This window comes from Propithecus coquereli, unplaced genomic scaffold (genome assembly GCF_000956105.1).
Source record: "Propithecus coquereli isolate 6110/MARCELLA unplaced genomic scaffold, Pcoq_1.0 Scaffold1, whole genome shotgun sequence".
Classification (NCBI taxonomy): domain Eukaryota; kingdom Metazoa; phylum Chordata; class Mammalia; order Primates; family Indriidae; genus Propithecus; species Propithecus coquereli.
This window is the reverse complement of record NW_012133857.1, coordinates 8,404,972-8,424,548: the sequence shown is the minus strand read 5'-3', so window position 1 is coordinate 8,424,548 and position 19,577 is coordinate 8,404,972.

The following is a 19,577-nucleotide window of genomic DNA, read 5'->3' as shown; positions in this document are numbered from 1 at the left end:
CTCCAGGGATTAGGGGGATGGGGAGGGTAAACGCGCAACTAAAGGACACGGGGAGCATTGTAGGGGGGAAGGGCATGCCTTTAACCCTAGCTCAGGTGAGGCAAAGACATAAAATGTAACCATAATGTTTGTACCCTCATAATACCCTGAAATAAAAAAAAAAAAAAGGTTTTTTCCCTGTGTGATCAGGAAGCTCAGAACAGTAGGTCTGAAGATTTGAGATAACTCTGTGACCTTGACCCACCAAGAGACCAAAAGTATACTCCCCTGAAAGATCATAGTAGCTGGGATTTGTGACCTTTAAGCCAGTTAAACTTTTCGCTTCACATCATGTATTCATCCTCCTACTTGAATAATGAGTCATAGATGATTGTGATTTCCTAATTAAAGATTTCCATTCATAGGTAGTTCAGAAAAGCTACCCAGGTGATTCTAATGCAAAGATAGGTTTGGGGATCACTGACCTAACCTTGCAGTAAAGCAGTGGTTTTAAACCTTGGTTTCGTGTTAGAATCACCTGGGACACTTAAAAATTTCCATTCCTAGGCCTCAGTACTTTTTGAAACTCGAGGGGATTGTAATGTGCAGGCAAGGTTATGAGTCACTGCAAGTCAGGTGAAGTCTGCAAACAAAATGTGAGTGATCGAAGGTGGACGGGGCTCCAGTATAAGGATTTGTATGTGCATGTTTCATCAAAACAGGACACTTAATCTACGTTGGCTAGACTGATGTCCTTCAGTGCCCCTGACAACCCTTAGATGTTAGGGTTCTGTGACCTAACTTACCTTGTTTGTATTTCAGTGAGCATACCAAACATTTTATTTATATGAGCAAACCAAGTTTTACATAACATGCTTTTATGTATGTGTTATGACTTTTTACATTTCTACTTATACTTCATCTCCAAATCTGGGTTTCCACAAACCAGTACCCAGGTTCAGGACCTCTGATCCTGCATAAATCACGTGAGGCAAGTGGACGACTTGACAGATCAGATCCTCCCCAGCTAATGACAGTTCTCTCTCCCGGTTCAATTCTAGCCCTCAAAATAAATCACAGCCCACTGTTTTCTTCATGACTTCTAATATGGAGGAGTGGCCGCCCTTTTTCAGAGTTGGCTGTTGTTTTGGGCCATCTCCCATTTCCCTTGGCTGGTCTTGCTAGGAGTAGTTGGGAACTGCAAAACCCCACTTTCCTAAGTTGCTAAGAGCTGTCAGACATAGCCATCAGACAAAGAGCTCTGTGCCAGGCCTAGTGATTGACAGTAAGAGTAAGGGCCAGGAAATCTGCCCTCGTCTTCAAATGAGATCAACAGATAAGTATTTAAGTGGAGCACAGTGATGCAGAACTGATAATCACGTACAGTTGCTTTGGGAGCACAGGACATCATCAGCCCCAAACACACACACACACACACACACACACACACACACAGATGCCTGCCATCTTAAGTTCTTACTCTTAAACACGAGTAGCCATGAATTCCTCCAGACTCAAGAAGTGGTAACTTTGGGCAAAGCTAATTCTTCCTCTGTGCTCTGGGTCCCCTCCCTCCCTAACCCAGGCAGTTGTCTCTCTCTCACTTCTGTCAGTTCTCCACTTGCCCCTCCATTCGGTGTGCTTTACCTTTCTGGGGTTGCAGCCCCTTTGAGAATGTGATGGAGATTGTGGATCCTCTCCCTGAAAAATATGCATTGCACATTTAATTTTTGGGCTCTTTGGGGAGGTCATGCAGGCTACCTGAAGCCAATGCATGGATCCTCTAGGGCCTAAAGTCTCACCTGAGGATGCACTACATAATCAACAGTGATATTTTTTAAAAATGAAGTCAGACTATGGAATCTCTAAGAATGTTGCCTAGACACATAACCTTTTAAATTTTGCTTCTCCTGGATTCTCTCTCACCAGATGATGGCATTATTCCCACTACCTGGGAGGCATTTCTGGCTTCATAAGCATCATTATGAAAAGATTATGTGTTCTCTTTGTGGCAAACATCGTGGTAGATTCTGGAGTGCCAGAGCAAGCAAGGTCTACTAACCCTATTCTCATGTCTGTCATGGCAAAAATGTCTGGATCCCCTAACGTGATTTACCAAGCTCTTCATGATCTCTTTCCAGCCTCAACTCTTCACTTTCCATGCACCTTTTACTGCTGCCTAGAGGCACGTGCATACCTTTGCTCACACCTTCAATGCCTATAGTACCTCACCACCACTGCCCACCCCTCTACTTTCCTAGCCCTTGGATTCTTTTGAGATTTGGTTCAAGTCCCATCCATGGGAAACCTCTGACTGCCCTATGTCTGGGACTACTGAAAAGTATGTTTAGATGTATACAAGAGCATGATATGCCATGTGTCCAGAGTTTTACTTTATGCTTTAAAGTGAAAAAAATCTGAATTAAATTGTGTATATAATACAGTTTTCATATAATGTTTCTGTTTCATGTCGTGTATACTATTAAAAAGTATATAGATAAGTTTCCTGAAGGAGATAAAATATAAGTGGTTAAATGACTTGTTCACAGCCATATAGATGGTAAATTCCAGAACTTAAACTCAAACCCATGTCCTCTGGGTAATAGAATTGTGGGTGATTAAAAGAGTTTTTTGTTTATTTTTTAGTAATTTTCATATTTTCTATAAGGAGCAAAAATTCTATAATCAAATGATTATTATACTTACATATGTGATTTTACTGTATTAACTATAACAGTATCTCAGTTCCCCATTTTGTAAGATGTTGGATGCACCTTCCCTTCCTTTCTCCCCTTTTTCACCTCCCTGTCTCTGACATTGTTAAGTCTGATAATTCTTAAATTCTATCCTGTAACCAGTTAGTCTTTTATTGAATCATTGTGAAAGCTGAAAATAAACAGGGTGAACATTAGTATGACCATATGAATATTATTCACCACAGATCTTAGCTTTCTCTGTTTAATTTTAATTTTTTTTTTTTTGAGACACCAGGCTAGAGTGCCGTGGCGTCAGCCTAGCTCACAGCAACCTCAAACTCCTGGGCTCAAGCGATCCTCCTGCCTCAGCCTCCCGAGTAGCTGGGACCACAGGCATGGGCCACCATGCCCGGCTAATTTTTTCTACATATTTTTAGTTGTCCAATTAATTTCTTTCTATTTTTAGTAGAGACGGGGTCTCGCTCTTGCTCAGGCTGGTCTCGAACTCCTGAGCTCAAACAATCCGCCTGTCTCGGCCTCCCAGAGAGCTAGGATTACACGCGTGAGCCACCGCGCCCGGCCAGCTTTCTCTGTTTATATTTCCTTTTTAGAACAGCTTTTTGTTTTTACTGAAGTTTCTAGTTGCCTTTCTTTTCACCTTGTACTGGTTGCTTTTAGCACACCCTTAATCGTTTTCAAATTCTCCATCCAGTTAGATACTCTGTTAAGTCCCCTTCTTTTTCCCTACGTATTCTCCTTCCAGGGACTTTCATCCTCCTGTACTAGTCTGTCTTTGATGCCCTTTCTGCCTACCATTCTGTTATACTGGGCTTCGTTGCTTCCTGAATTCCATATCATCCTCTTTCTTTACTTCCTCATTTTACTGCTGCACGTCTTCAAGTCATTTGCCAGGAAAGAGTACATGTAAGGCAAGATTGTTGAGTGCTTATACATCTTTCTCTGACCTCACACTTGATGGGCGGTTTGACTGGCTCTAGAATTGTAGGTTGAAAAATTTCCCCAGAAGGTCGTAGCCATTGCTTCAGTGACTTACAGGATCTGCTGTTGGTAATGAGATGTGATTCCAGTCTGACTTTTATTTCTTTGTCAGTCAGTAAATAGTATTTACATTATAGTGATCTCTTTTCCTACCTCTACATGTGGAAGCCCTTAAAGTCTCCTCTCTATCCTTGGTGTGTTCAGTTCCCTACTACACTCAGTGGAACTTTTCAATGTAGAGACTCAGATACTTCTACTCTTGCAAATGTTCTTGTTATTTCTTTGACAATTCCCATGTCCCATATATTTTTGTTTTTCTGTTTTTACTTTTTCTTAAATTTCTGCCAATCAAATGTTGGACCATTTAGATTGATCCTACACTGCTTTCTTTATTTCCATTCCTTGTCTTGTGCCACTTCAGGGAGAGTACTTTGATTATTTTCTAACGAACTTATTTTAACAGTAACTAGTTTAATTTCTAAGAGGCCTTTCTTAAAAGTCTCTTCTGTCACATGAATTATCTCACTCCCTTCATGCCCCTGCCTCTGGGTCCTTTTTCTGTTTATTTCCTTTACTCTCATTAGACACTTTCCTCAAATATGTTGTGATTCTTCCTGATACACACACATACACATACACTTATATATGGGTGTGTATCAGTTAAAAGCCCATTGAGACCTCTGTGTGTGGGAGTGCAATTTGTCCACTCAAAGGCTTCCTTATAGAGTGATTGGTAGAGAGCAAGCTATTTCCCTGGGGACCTCTAAAAGCCAGAATGCAGAATCTGTTGCCTGGGGCTCTTACATTTCTTTAGTAAAAAACCCTCTGATATTTTTGTCTGGGGTTTGGATGCTGTTAAGTGCTTCTCTGGAAGTGGGAGAGAAGGGATTCAAGTGTTTTTACAGACTTTCAGTTGATGCCCCTATTTTTAGCCTCGCTTCTGCCTCTCACCCTTCATTGTACCTGGGATTTCTAAGCCCCAAGTCTGTGGGGTTTGGCAGGGTACATCAGCTACCTCCTTTCATTGTATCACCCTCAGCAAGTGTCCCAAGCTATTACTCCCTCCACCCAATTCTCAGTCACCATGTCACCCATTTCCATCTTCTAAAAATTTGTTCTCTTTTTCCCATCATTGTTATTTACCCTTTGATGCCACTTAGAAAGCTATCTTTAAAATGAATATTTGGACAATGATTTATATCCATGTCAATGTTACTTTACAAAAAATAAGTGACTAACAATAAGGGAATGATTAAATAAATTATGATATAGAATATTATGCAACCCCTAAAAATCATAATTGAAAGAGGAATGAATATTAAATGAATAATGCAAAGTACAAAATAAAACAGTGTGTACAGAGAGCCCAGTTTTCTAAAATGTACATGCATAGAACAGACTGGAAGGAAATAAATTGAGTGTTAAAAGTTAAATTTTAACAGTTAAGCGGTTAAATTTTTCTGCATTGCGTACATTTTCTACAATGAGCCTGAATTTTATAATCACAAAAGGGAAAGTTAATAAAAGAGAAAGGTCATGGTTTGTGTAGAGTGGTGAGACTTTCTTGTGGAGTGTGGGCTGGGTAGTGGGGAGCAACCAAATAAGCGTCTGGAGGAATAGGGTGAAGGAGTTCGGTTTGTGACATTGCTGTGGCTGGAGTATGGAGGCTTAGCCTAGTGAGGGAGAAGGGAATCCTGAAGACCATGTTTGGCAGCTTTTATCACAGTCTGAGAGAGACCATGTGATTCTGACATCTGGCTACTGGCAGGGGGCCAGAAGGGAAGGGACAGAAGTTATGTTTAGAAGATAAAATGAACAGATGTTAAGGGACACAGACGATCAAGCAGCAAATTACCAAGCCAGAAGCCTGGGCCTCTGCACTCTGGTGAGACCTGTGATGGGACAAATGGGCCAGCCTGGTTACCTTGTGCCTCCCTGGAACTGCCCTGCGTTCATGGCGGCTAATGCCTCTCTGGTGTTGGGGAGGAGTGGGGGCAAAGGGGGGACAGAGAAGGCAACCCTAGCAAGCTAGCTGGCTATCCCAGGCCACCTCGATATGGACCAGGTTCCCCACTTGTGCCATGTGTGATTTTCCTGGATGTCTGTGATCTCATTGGTATTTTTCCTCCAAGGACTTGGGTTCCCTCAAGGCAAGTCCACCTCCTGGACCAATAGCAAGATTTTAATCATCACCACTGTTGAGAGATTCCTATGTGCCAGGCACCATACTAAACGCCAAATGTGTTTTATCTCATTTAATCCTCACCTGAGTAGGGAAATTCTCTTATTATCCTCATTTTCAAAGCTAGTAATCACAGACAGGGTTTGAAAAACTCTGATGCCAAAGCCTGTGCCCCTTTCTTCCAGCTGCTTTCTCAGTGCACCTCCAGGGGCACCTCTTCTCATCTAGTAGTTAAATTGATGGAACAAAGATGGAACAGTGGCTCATCATTGTTGAGCCACTGTTCCATCTCATCTTCGTTAAATTGAAAGAGCAGTGCTTGCCTGTGGTAAAGAGGTCAATGGTACAAAAGCATGCAAAGAAAAGTTAAGACTCCCCCACCATGATCCAGACGACCAGTCTCCTACCCCAGAGGTAAGCATTGTTAAATTTCTTGAATATCCTTCCGGAGATAGTCCATATGTTTACAATCTTATGTATACCCACTTTTAAAAAAACAAATGGGAGCTTAGGATACACACTGTCTGTACCTTGCTTTTTTCATTTAGTGTGTCCTGGAGATGGTTCTATATTAGCCTGTAAGATCTACCTCATTGTTTTTTTCCACTACTGTGTGATATTCCATTGTATGAATGTACCATACTTCATATATCGAGTGCCCTGTTGGTGGACCTATAGTTTCTTTTTTTTTATCTTTTGCTGTTACAAACAATGCTGTGCTGAATATCCCTGCATACTGTACTTAGTATGTGTGCTACTTTATCTGCAGGGTAAATTGATAAAATCAAAGGGTAGGTGCATTTAATATTTTGATAGAAATTGGAAATGCAATTCCCAGTATGTGTATGAAAATGCCCATTCCCCTGAATCTTCTATGAAATTATTTTCTCTTTTCTGATCTCATAAATAAAAAATCTCTCATGTTTTAACTTGCGTTCAGTTATGAGCAAAACTAGATATTGTATCCCATGTTTAAAAGCCATATGTATTTCTTTTCTATGAATTTCTTACTCATGTTCTTTAGGGGTATTTCTGTGGATCCTTTTTAAAATCCATTTGTACAAATTCTCTATAAAGAAATTTTGCTTATCTGCCATATGTGTTGCAAATATTTTCCCCAGTTTATTGTCTTACTACTTTAACTTTTGCTGTTTGGATATTTAAGATTTAATGTCAAATCAAGAACTTCCCCTTTTTAAAATGATACGTTTTCCCATGATTTCTAGCCCTTTGAGATGGGTGCATCTGAAATTCATTGTGGAGGAAGGACTGAGTTGCGTCTGGGCCTGCCTTTCACCGCTTTCCTCGGGGATCCAGCTGGGGAAACCAGGCTGGAGAACCACAAAGGTGAAGACACTCCCAACTTCCTAGAGCTGCCAGGCAAGAAGCTTGCAGCAGAAGCCTTCTGCCCCAGCCAGGTTTACTGAGCAGCAGGTGGATGCAGAGGGTGAAGGGTTGGGTTGGGGGCAACATCCAGGCTCCACGGGGTGAGCCTGGTGGGGAGCAGCCTGAGCGAGGGAGAACTGGAGGGGCAGGCCTGAGGGGAAGGGCTTGTTGGAGATGGAGGAGGCTGCAATATGGAGGCTGGGGACTGGAAGGGGTATGTCAGGAGGGGAAGAAGAAGGGCTATAGCTTCAGGCCTTGGAGGGGAGGGAGGAGGCTGCAACTGGGGGCAGGGGTAGGGGCTAGTTTGGGGACAGCAGTGGTAGAATCAGGAATGGGCAAGGGGAAGAGTGAGACATGAAGGCAGCCATCAGGAGTGGAGGTTGGGAGTTGGGAGGTCAGAGTCAGATGTGGTGGCTTGGAGAAAGAGGGGCCCAGTCCAGGGGAAGGGCCAGGGAGGAAAAGGTCATCTTCCTCCAGGACCCGGGGTCCTGGTGCTGCCCCACTGCTTTCTCTGGCCTTGGGTGTGCAGAGCATGAACCCAGCCATACTGCTGAGGGCAGGTGAGGAAGAGAGCATTCTAGGCCCCTCACTTACCTCCAGCCCAGGACAAATCCCTAACCTCTCTGAACATCAGTCCTCTCTTGCCTGCCTTGGCCCCCAGCATGAGGCTGGCATAAAATGAGGGCTGTGAAATGGCTTTGTAACCTTTGAAGGGCTGCCTGGTTGCACAGTTCTTCCATTTCCTGCTGGAGGTCAGGGTAATCATGGATAAAAGAAAACCAAGCCTTACTCAACTGGGAATACATTTTAACTCTCACAGTTTGACATGGGGTGCCCTTCCCCTGACTGCCTTACACATGGACCTAGACGTCATTGGAAGGAGCTGTTGAGCCACTGTTTCCAAACCTTGTACTTTTATAGCCTTGTCCTGTGGCAGAAGCTTACAGAATAATAGGCAGAGGCCTTGACTGAGGAGGGGACATGAAACAATTTGGGGAGGAGAGATGTGAAGTCGTGACTCAGGTCCCAAGAGGTATAATCTGTTTAGAATAGAGTTTAAGGGGCCACTGTGCTGAGGAAAGGAGCCAGATAGTTCTGTGACCCCATTGGCCAGAAGAAGCCATGAGGGGATGTCTCAGAAAGAAAGAGGCTTTGGCAGGTCTGGACAATTCCTGATACCTCCACCCAAGCCCTTCCTGAGGAAGGAGCAGGATGAATGATATCTGGTCCCAGATAGCTGTGGGGGCTGGAGTGTTTTCAGAGGCTGGGGTGGGCTAGAATGCTTTTCCTTCCTTCCACCTTACTGGCACTGCTAGGCCTTTGGAACACTAGGTGCCCACTGTCATGAGTTACATTCACAGGGGGCCTGTTCCCAAGGCGGCCCTGCCTCCTCAAGGAACTGATGACCCTCCTGGGATGGGCCAGGTCTCTGGCAAACAGTATTTACTGTCCCTTCAGGTGACACTCAATGAGCCCAAAGAATCCACCATCAGGAACACATCCGGGCTTCCTCTCCTCTATCACTTGGGGTCGAATGACAATGAGATGCACACAAATGAGGGTGAGCCCTGTGAACCTGAAGGAGGAAGAGCCCCAGCCAGATGTGCACTAATACTAAGATTTCTGGGCCCCAAAGGAGGCAAGACAGAAATATATTTCACTTCTTGGCAGATAGGAGGGCAGGGACTGTGCCAATCAGCATTGTGCCTGCACAGAGACTAGCACAAGTGCACAAGGTTAAGAATGCTGCAGGGCATGATAGATTCAGCTGTTGCCCTGGTGAAACTCACGGCCTAGTTGGGAAGATAAGATGGACACATGGGAAAGAGAAAACTAATTTACCAGAAAATATGAGATCATTGCCAAAGAAATGAGGATGGATGGCAGAGATGGTTGAGGACAGAGGAGGGGCAGTCATTGAGAGCTATGGGAGGGATGGAGGAAGGCTTCTGGAGGGGATATGACCTCTGCCAGGCCTGGATGGATGGGTGGATGGATGGATGGGTGGAGGAACAGGTGGGAGGATGGATGGGTGGATGAGAAGTTTGGGTAACTAGGAGTACAAGGATTGGGTGTTCCAGGCCATGCATAAGATCAGAGGAAAGACACAGAGACAGGAAATATTTGTTGAGGAGCGTGAGTATGAACAGAAAGCTTAGGGAAGCCAAGAATGGGGTTGAGGGATGGGAGATAAGACCACACTGGATCTGCTCATTTGTGGATTGAAAAACAACATCAACAACAAAAAAAAGTAAAAAATAAAAAAGACCAAACTGGGCCCAACTAGAGTGGACAGTGGCCATCTCTGCCCTGGGTACAGTACTCCACTAACTGGCATTTCCACACTCCCCCACATCTTCAGCCCTCTTGGAAGCAAAAGCCTGATCTCTCTCTCCTGAATCTCCTAGAACAGGATTTTTCCTGCTCTATTTCCTATAGCTTTTCAGGAGAAAGGGACCTGCATGTGTCCTTCCCCATGCTTTGGAAGGTTGGCTTGCCCTGTTTCACTGTGCTCGTGCTTCTGCTTCCTGCCTGGACTGAGCTCGTGGATTGTGAACCTCTCTCTCCACTGCCAAACCCAGCACCGGGCCTTGGCCGCAGCAGGCCTCCCCACCCTTCCCTCTAGGCAGTGCCCTTGTTCTCCCCTTCTCCACTTTACCTGATGGAGCCCTAAATTCTTTCTCAAGAGTGGTGAGTTTTCATCCTGCCTCTCCCCAGGCAGGAAGAGGACTTGATCAAGCTTTGTAAGTCCCAGGACCCCACTATCCACAGCCCAGCCCTCTGTAACCACCACTTGCTGCCTTGGCTAGTTTCCAAGGCGCCTCTTCTTTCCCCTCTCAGCTTGGTAGTCTTCACATGTGTAGGCATTGCTTTCCTTGGACAAATGTTTGGTGAATTGCCATCTATAGCTTTTTCCCAGACTACATACTGTCCTTTTCTGCCTGTTTTTCCTGTTTTTTTTTTTTTCTCTGCACGTGCTCTGAAGCCATGGTGCACATACAGAAAGATTGTGAAGTAAGTCTGCTGCTCCCCACCCTGATGTTTCAGGAAGCTCACTGGTGTCACAGTCAGCTTCCTGGGACCTCTCTCTGATCCTTACTCACTCTTGCCACAGGACAAAAAGGGATTCGATTTGATTGTTGAGTTTCCTTTTCTCTTCCCTCCTCTTCAGGTCTGTGTTCCTGTTCCAATTTCAACAACTGATTAGTCGATTCCTCGGGAATCACCTCTAGGAGCCCTTCAATGTCATCCTCACCCACACCCAGGTTAAAGTTGTTTGCCATCTCAACCACAGCCCTGTTGATTTTTGCAACCTCTTTGTCCTTGGAAAATCCTTTGAAGCCATGGATGAACCTCCTGAGTGTCTTCTTCCAGATGCCATTCGCACTCCTTGGTGACATCACCCCAAGCCCAAGCAAAGTTATTGATGCAGTTATAGATGTTATAATCCTTCCAGAATTGCATTGGGGTCTTAGTGTCTTCCTCAGTTGCAGCAGTAGCCTGGGCAAAAGTCCTCCTCAGATAATAGGGCTTAAAACTGCTGTAACTCCTTGATCCATTGGTTGGAACAATGAGGTGGTATTTAGAGAGAGAAATGCCACTTTGATATTGGGATGAAGATCGTCAATAAAAGGAGGTGTAGGGACCGTCCCTGGGCAAAATTGGCTTAAGCCCAGAGTCAGCGAAACTGGGTGTGCTCTCCTTGGCGCCAGTGGTCAATAGGCCTGGGCACGGCCTGTTGACCAAACAGAACTATTCCTCATGACAGATAGCTTTATGACAGATAACCAAGCGACTGGGGTCTTGCAAACAAGCCAAGACGTCTCATTGTCCTGCATACGGTAATGAGATAAAGAAGTTAAGATGCAAACGTCTGCTTCCCTTAAGCAATCGTCTGGAAGGAATGAAAATATATTTTCCTCAGGGCACCCAAGGTAGTCACGTGCCAGGAAGTGGCTGCTGGACAGAGAAAAGTATAAGAATAAAGCAACTGGTGCAATCGTGCACTGCAGTCTTGTACGTCTTGTGTGTGTCTGTGTGTTTCTTTCTGTGTCCATCTCCTGTTCTGCAATCCGGGCTGCGACAGGAGCATTGTAGGAACATTATCAAAAATAAGCAAAATCTTGAAAGGTATGCTATTCTCAAACAGTACTTCTCCATTTCATTGGCAGAGCAATTCAGGAGGGCATCTTGGAAGAGGAGCTGTGTCATCCGTGACTGCCTATTGCTCCCATACTGCACTGGCAGAGTGTGTTGATTGACATGCTTGAAGCCCTGGATTCACACTGTGCCAGATCACAAAGGGATTCCATTTGTAGCCTGCAACATTGCCCTCAAGCAAGACTGTTAGCCAGGCATGGTGGCTCACGCCTCTAATCCTAGCACTCTGGGAGGCCGAGACAGGTGGGTTGTTTGAGCTCAGGAGTTCGAGACCAGCCTGAGCAAGAGTGAAACCCCATCTCTACTAAAAAAATGGAAAGAAATTAGCTGGACAACTAAAAATATATATATGAAAAAAGTTAGCCAGGCATGGTGGCACATGCCTGTAGTCCCAGCTACTCAGGAGGCTGAGGCAGAACGGTTGCTTGAGCCCAGGAGTTTGAAGTTGCTGTGAGCTAGGCTGACGCCACAGCACTCTAGCCTGGGCAACAGAGTGAGACTCTATCCCCGCCCCCCCCCAAAAAGACTGTTATCCTGTCCTTAAAAGCCTTGAAGCCTGGCGTTGACTTGGTCTCCTTATGGATAGAAGTCCTTTCAAGCATCCTAGGCTTTCAGGCCTAGGTTTGATATCCCCTCAAGTAAGCAAATCCTGAGTTTATTTATTTTCCAGCCAAGGAAACACACACTAGTAAAGAAATTCTCTGAGTAGTTTCCTGAGAGATTTTCCGTGTTAGGTTCATGGTGGAGGTTCATGGTGGTTATGCTAATTAAGAATTGAAGCTTGCAGCCTAGATAGGGCTGAATGAGCCCATAAATGTATATATGATTGGTTGAAACAGATCCCATTGTTCATTGGTCAGAAAAAATCTTCATGGAGGTAGGTGAATATCTGGACTGGTGAACTGCAGTTGCTCAAATTTCCTAGTCATTCATCAGCTTTGACAGGAAGATGATCGAAACTTACGGTTGTTTATCAGCTTCCATTGCAGTGAAACACAGCAGTCAGTATTGTGTTAACATGCCGTAGGTAGGTGCTATTGCAAATGGAAAGTTTAGAGAATATTTGGGTCTTTGAGAAATAGAAAGCCCAACTCAAAATGGCTTAATCAATAAGGAAATGTTTTGGCATGGGTAACTGGGTAACCAAAGGTGGGGTGGGCTTCAGGGTTAACTCAGGGTAGTAACTCTGACTCTGTTTCACTTTGAATTCCTTGCTCTTCCCTCGTCTGTGTATTGGCTTCATCCCCAGGCAGAGATCAAGATGACTATGGTGTTCTGGTTCTTACAGCCACTCACAACTTTGTTCTCCACAAAGAGAGAACTGCTTCTGGATGCTTACTCAGAATGCTAAAGCCTCCTTTCTCTCTCCATAGCCTAAAATTGGTCATATGTCCTGGATAGATTACAAATATGGCTATACATTCTTCCCACCTCTGCATGCACTCATGCAACATGACTTGCAGGCCTTCCCATTAAGTGGTAGAGTCTGTTTCTCTACTCTCTGAACATGTGAGTTGTTTTGGCCAGTGAAATATTAGCAAACTTGATGCAAGTGGAAGGCTTAAAGAATGTTTACACATTAGGGCTTGCCCTCCTCTGCTGCTCTTTGGAACTCTAAGGCTACGATGGTGAGAAGCCAATGATAGATTGCTGGAGTATGAGAGACCATGTGGAGTACAAACAAGGCATTCCAGCCAAGCCACTGCCTTCCCTACCCACAACCAGCCTGCCAGTGACAGGACACATGAGTTAGGCCACCCCATCCGAAACCCACCCTGAGCTAGCCAGATAGAAAAACCACTTAGATGATCCATAGAATTATGAGTAATAATAAATGTTTGTCATTTGAAGCCACTAAGTTTTGGAGTGGTTTGTTAAGAAGCAAAAGCTAACTGATATATGCACATTCCTGAGGCAGTCACAGGCAAGGGGAATTATATTACTCTTAAGTGAATCAAGAGATCCCTTTGGAATTGAGATTAGGGTCTGTTTTCATGATATCCATGATTGTATGGAAGAGGAGTGGATACCTAAACAAAACCAAGTTTTAACAGAAGTAAAAGGTAAGAAAATGCATGCCGAGTTTAGCAACTAAAAATGTCTACTAAGTACTCTATATCAAGCTTTGTGTTGTTTCTCTGTATAAGAAGGAAACCAAGTTACCATTAGAAGTACCACCCATAGGAAGCAGCATATATCTCTGTGCAGCGAGCGTGTGATGTAGCATGATTTGGGAGAGCAGCTGAGTTATCAAAACTTGAATTTCACTATAGCGGGGTGGGGGTGGGGGTTGGCAAACTTTTTCTGTTTTCCAGAGAGTAAATATTGTAGGTTTTGTGAGCCATGTGATCTCTGTCACAACTACTGAACTCTGCTGTTGTAGTGTGGAAGCAGCCACACACAGAAGGTAAATGAATGGGCATAGCTGTGTTTCAGTAAAACTTTATTTTAAAAAACAAGCAATGGGCCATATGTGGCCTATAAGGCATAGTTTGCCAACCTTCAACTGGAGAAGCCACATAGAATGCTGTATACAGTGTGTATTTCATGTGATCAGGTGTCACTCAAAGTACACATTTATATTGTGTATTTCATATAGTTTTGTTGGATAGGAAAACTGAGTTACCACCAGTTCTATTTCCTGGAGAAAAGTAATAATACAGTGTTGTGTATGGGATATGGGAAGACAGGAGTGTTAATAGTTGCTTGTTTTTCAAAGATAAACGTACAACTCTGCTTTCTAACATAGCCCTCTAAGGGGAATAAAGTTAGGTGTATCTCTGGCTCATGTAGAATAGCGACAGATATCTTCGTGGATTATGTAGTTCTCACAACTTTCATGAGATGAATGCTGAGTTATCAAGAATGATATTTCACCTAGAAAAGTAATATTCTCTGTGCAGTGCTTGATTGCCCACAAAAGTAGATCAAACATATTTTTAGGGTATAAGCAAAGCATGAGCCCAAAAAAAAAGAAAAGAATTTAAAAGATTTTAATATTTCAAAAAAAATTCATTGAAGTAGTTAGGATAAAATACAAAACTTGATTGAATTCCTTAAATTTATGGTTATTATTTTTAAAATTGTGTCTTGAGGTTGGAGTGGCTCAGTATATCTTTTAATCCTTAGAGCCTCAAAAAATCTTAATCTAGCACTGACTATATATACTATGTTAACTTCTTGGAGAAGAGAGCTGAGTTACCAGCAAGGATTGATCACTTAGATGAATAATGTGTATTTCTAAACTGTGTTTTCTTGATTGTTATTAGGATTCTTCAAAAAAACCAACCAACCAACCAGTGTTTTCTTCATGTAACCTAATTTGGTGAAAAACTGTTTCCAGTAGTTATACCTCAAAGAAAAGGGAAATTCACCTCTGTGGACTTTGTATTTCCTATAATCTGGCTGGATTGAGAAGATGAATTACTAGCAGTAGATTGTACTTTTTCATATGTTCTTCTTGGAGAGGTGAGTCAGCTGGGAAAGCATTTGTTTGCATGCAACAAAAACCAGCTAAGGTGGATGCTCCAAAGATTGTTTATTTTTTTAATCATTTAGCAAGGTGTCTAGGGGAGGCAGTCCAGGGCTGGTATAGTAGTCCCAGAACCAGGCTCCTTCTTTGCTCTAGTCATACCATCCTTATGTGGTCAGCATCTTTGTGTTTGACACCTCATGTTACAAGATGGCTGCTACATCACCAGCCTCATCACTGTGGTCTAGAAAGGGAGAAGGAGGAAATGCGAAGGACAAAAAGGATTTTCCAACTAAGCCTGTTCTTTTAATTTAGGAACACAGCAGCATTCCTGGAAGCCTCATCTATAAGCTCTAGGCCAGAGCTGTATCACATGGCCAACCTTAGCCACAAATGAACTTAAGAAATCTAGGCACAGTGTAACCAAACTTGGTTTGGTTAGTAAGAAGGATGAGGAGAATTTTTTGGGCAACTTGCAGTGTTTGCCATGATATCCTTGCTAAACTGGTGGACACTGGATCTAAAATTTATGTATGTAGTTCTGGCCCCCTTAGAGATGGTGTAAGGAAAAAGGAGAAAATCTAGACAAGGGCAACTGAAATGTTGGAAAGGGAAGGGGGGATGATTGTTGCTACAGCCTACAAAGGCATTGTGTGTGAAAATCAAAGTTCTAGCTTTCTGACCTGATCTTTTACCTTATTATACAAACTGTGTGACATTGGTTGAGTCAAACTCTATAAGCCTGTTTGCCTTGTCTATAAATGGGAACACAGTGTTAGAAAGAAAGGGAGAAATGGATTCGGAGCAAGCCAGTGTGAACGTACTAGGAGTTGCATCTTGCACAGAACAACAGACTTCCCTCTGGCATTTTCTTCATGTAATCTCTTTTGAGGGGATGGGTAAATATGATTTACCAGTTTTTATTTCCTGCGGGAAAGCAACGTTCATCTCTGGAGTGTATACGTTAGGTAATCTGCGGAAAGAAAGATGGTTTCCCAACAGTCTTAGCTCTCATATATAAGCAATAAACATCTATGTGGAGTAACTACTTGATATAACTTCTTGGAACATAAGCTATCACCAGCTGTCATAGCTCCTATAGCTCTAGATATGTTGAATTTGAATCTCTCTCTCTTGTTTTTGAGTTCCTCAAAATTTGTATGATTTTTAGTGATTTATTTATATTTAGAGATGAGACTCTAGTTGGATCAGTATCAACAATGAAAGTGAAGTTCCTCGGCTCAAGACATAATTCTGGGCCGGGCGCAGTGGCTCACGCCTGTAATCCTAACACTCTGGGAGGCCGAGGTGGGCGGATCATTCTGAGCTCAGGAGTTCGAAACCAGCCTGAGCAAGAGTGAGACCCCGTCTCTACTAAAAATAGAAAGAAATTAATTGGATAACTAAAAATATATAGAAAAAATTAGCCGGGCATGGTGGCGCATGCCTGTAGTCCTAGCTCCTCGGGAGGCTGAGGCAGAAGGATCACTTGAGCCCAGGAGTTTGAGGTTGCTGTGAGCTAGGCTGATGCCACAGCACTCACTCTAGCCCGGGCAAAAGAGTGAGACTCTGTCTCAAAAAAAAAAAAAAGACATAATTCTGATTCTGGTGACTTAGTCATTCACCAAATGTCTATTGAGTGCCTACAATACGTCAGCCAGTGCTCTTGGTCTTGGGGATACAGTATGAACAAAACAGAGAAAGCCTCTGCCTTCGTACAGTTTACATTCTACTGAGGAAGCGAGCGGGCGATGGGAATATGCTAGCTAGGTGGTACTTCCTTTCAGATATGCAGAGAGCTTGTTTTCTGGATTTAATCTATGGCATCTGCATTTTTCAATTTATCAAAAATTCAAATGATCTGAACTTTACTTTTGTGTCTGATTAGTGAATCCAACGAGTATTTATTGAATACCTTCTCTGCCAGACACTGTGCTAAACACTGGCATATAATGGTAAATAATAGCTACATCTAACTGGATAGTCATATAGAGGTGAATTCGGTCCTTCACAGTTGCCCTTGGGTGAGATGTTACTTGTATATATCTTTGAAAGTGGACACGTGTGTGTATTTAGGGAGCCATTGAATAGGAGGTCAGTTGGAGCTGCAATTACTCTTAAAGAGTGATAATGTAGTGTAAAGACCTGTGGTCGGACCTTGACCAACAGTCAAGGTGGTCAAGTGAGAGTTGGCACTGAGTTTTAAAGAACCAGTATAAATTGGATTGCCAAGGTCTGCGGGAGTAGGTAGAGGGGAGGGAGAATATTCAAGACAGAAAATCCTGGAAAAAATATTCAGGGTCAGAAATGGGTAAGGGATTTCGGGAAGCCACTGGGAATTCAGTAATGTTAGCGCAGAATGTATATCCCAACACAATAAAAGATACTTATGTATAGGTCAGTTTGTGTGGGCCTAGACTGGGAGTTTGTCCTTTATTCTAACATGACAAAGGATGGTTCAAAGTTCCTAATGGGGGCTACTTTAAGTAGATGGAATATGCTAGTTTCTTGCTGAGATGGCCCATTCCGACTCCTGTCCAGCACCCTTTCCATCCTAACGTTCCTCTCTACAGTCCTCCTGAGAAAGGTGGCAGCCACTGTGTTCCGGACACAGGTAGCATCACAGGACATGAGGAACGTGGCTGGGCTTGGACGGAAACAAGGCTGGGCTTAGAGGCTGGGCTAGGAGGAATCGCCTTCCTCTGCGGCCCCATAGAGAGATGCTCCTCCTGCTTCCTAGAGAAGTCAGCGGATGCCTGCGGGAGCCCGCCGGTGACGCACTACCGGCCGCGCCACTGTTTCTCCGGCTCCATAGGTTAAGGCCTGTGTCTTGGGCTTCCAAGCACCTCTGGGACCGTAGGCGCCGCCCGCGGGGAGCCCCCAGATCTCACGGTGAGCGTCTGGGCCCCAGGGAGGGGAAAGGAGAGGTTTCCCGCGCGCCTCGGCTGAGGTGGCGGGCCGGAGGCTTATTTGCGAAGTCAGCCCTGGCCTTGATTCCCCCCGAATTACTGCCTGCTCGAGCCGCCGGGAATCAGGGGCATTACTGTCGGTCCGGCAGGGCCCAGCTTGCAGCCTCAGCACTGCAGATCCCAGGGCCCAGCACAGTGCCATTCTTCACAAAATAGACGCCATTTTTCAGCGGCGGAGTGAATGAATTAGTGAGTGAATGATGGATGGATGATCAAAAGCTAAGACCCGTGTCCAGAAACGCAATCCTGGAGTTCCGAATTCTCGGTCCCGATACCAGCTACTTTCCCCACCGGATACTGTAGCTCAGAAATTTCTTTAGGGACCGTCTTAATAGGAGACAGCAAATAGTGTTAAGTACACTAGTTGGGGAGTCTTGAGATTGGAGTTATAATTCTGGAGGCTGTTTCTTGATCTCTAAAATTGTACTAATAGTCTGTGCCTTTCTTTCTTCAGAAGGCTCAATTGACAGCATGTATGTGATAGCTTGTTTGCAAACCTTAATATCTCCCAACAAAATGTTATTATCCATTGCACGTCAAGCATCACACGGAGTTCAGGGGTGAGACTACAGAACGAGTGACGTTGGAGCCTGCCACATGGAAAGATGCTTCCTGTCTAGTGCTGGGAGATAATGTAAGGAGATTTTAGTGATGATATTTTAAGCTCCATTTACTTAGCATTTACTGTATGCCAGGTAGTTTGAAACACTTGTGCTAATTTATTTAGTCTTCACAGCAGCCTTTTATCTGTAGTTTTTTTTTTAATTTCAGCATATTATGGGGGTACAGATGTTTAGGTTATGTATGTTGCCCATGCCCCCCCCTTCCCCCTTATCTCTAGTTTTGAAGTGAGGAAATTTGAAGTGAGAAATAGACTAGATAACTTGTCCAAGGGCACATTACTACTAAGTGACCCCAGGCTTCAGAAGAGATAGATACTGTGTTCTGCTACAGCCTGGGTGAGTGTGTTATTTGGTGCCAACAGGCAAGCCAAGAAGGGCTTCAAAGAGGAGTACATTTCAATGTAATCTTACTGAAGGAAGAGTGGTTTCAGGGTCTCAAACAACCTCAGCTAGCTTACCCAGACTCCTTTAGCTAATTGAGGGGTAAGGAGGTGGCAGCAGGGAGAAAGCTTAGAAGGTCTGAGGAGGAAGCCAGCTCTCAGGTAGATTAGCAAGGTGAGGCTATTAAGAGCCTCTTTCCTTTTACCCTTCATTGTAATACCCATCTCCCCCTAGATCTTCAGAAGGATCCTTTTAACATCTTAAAATAACTAACAATCAAATTATTCTACAATGGGCATTTGTAGAAGCACCTACATTCTTTTCTGGGCAACTTATAGACCTGAGGGTCAGCAAACTATGGGCCAAATTTGGTCTACCACTTTTTTTTTCAAAACTTTTTTGCTGAAACATAGCCAGGCTCATTTGTTTACATATCATCCATTTCTGTTTTCAAACTACAAAGCAAAGTTGAATAGTTGCAACAGAGAGACAGAGACCATATAGCCCATTTAGCCCAGGAGAATGAAAATAATTACTTTCTGGCCCATTACAGAAAAAGTTTTCTGAGAGCTCAGATGATCCATGATTGGAGGAGAGTGGGCATCACCAAGATGCCTTTCGTTTTCGATAGGTTGTAGCATCAAACATAATAACATCTAATCCCTGCTGAGTGCCTACCATGTGGCAGATGTCTTTACAAATGCTCTACATGAATTAACTTGTCAAGGA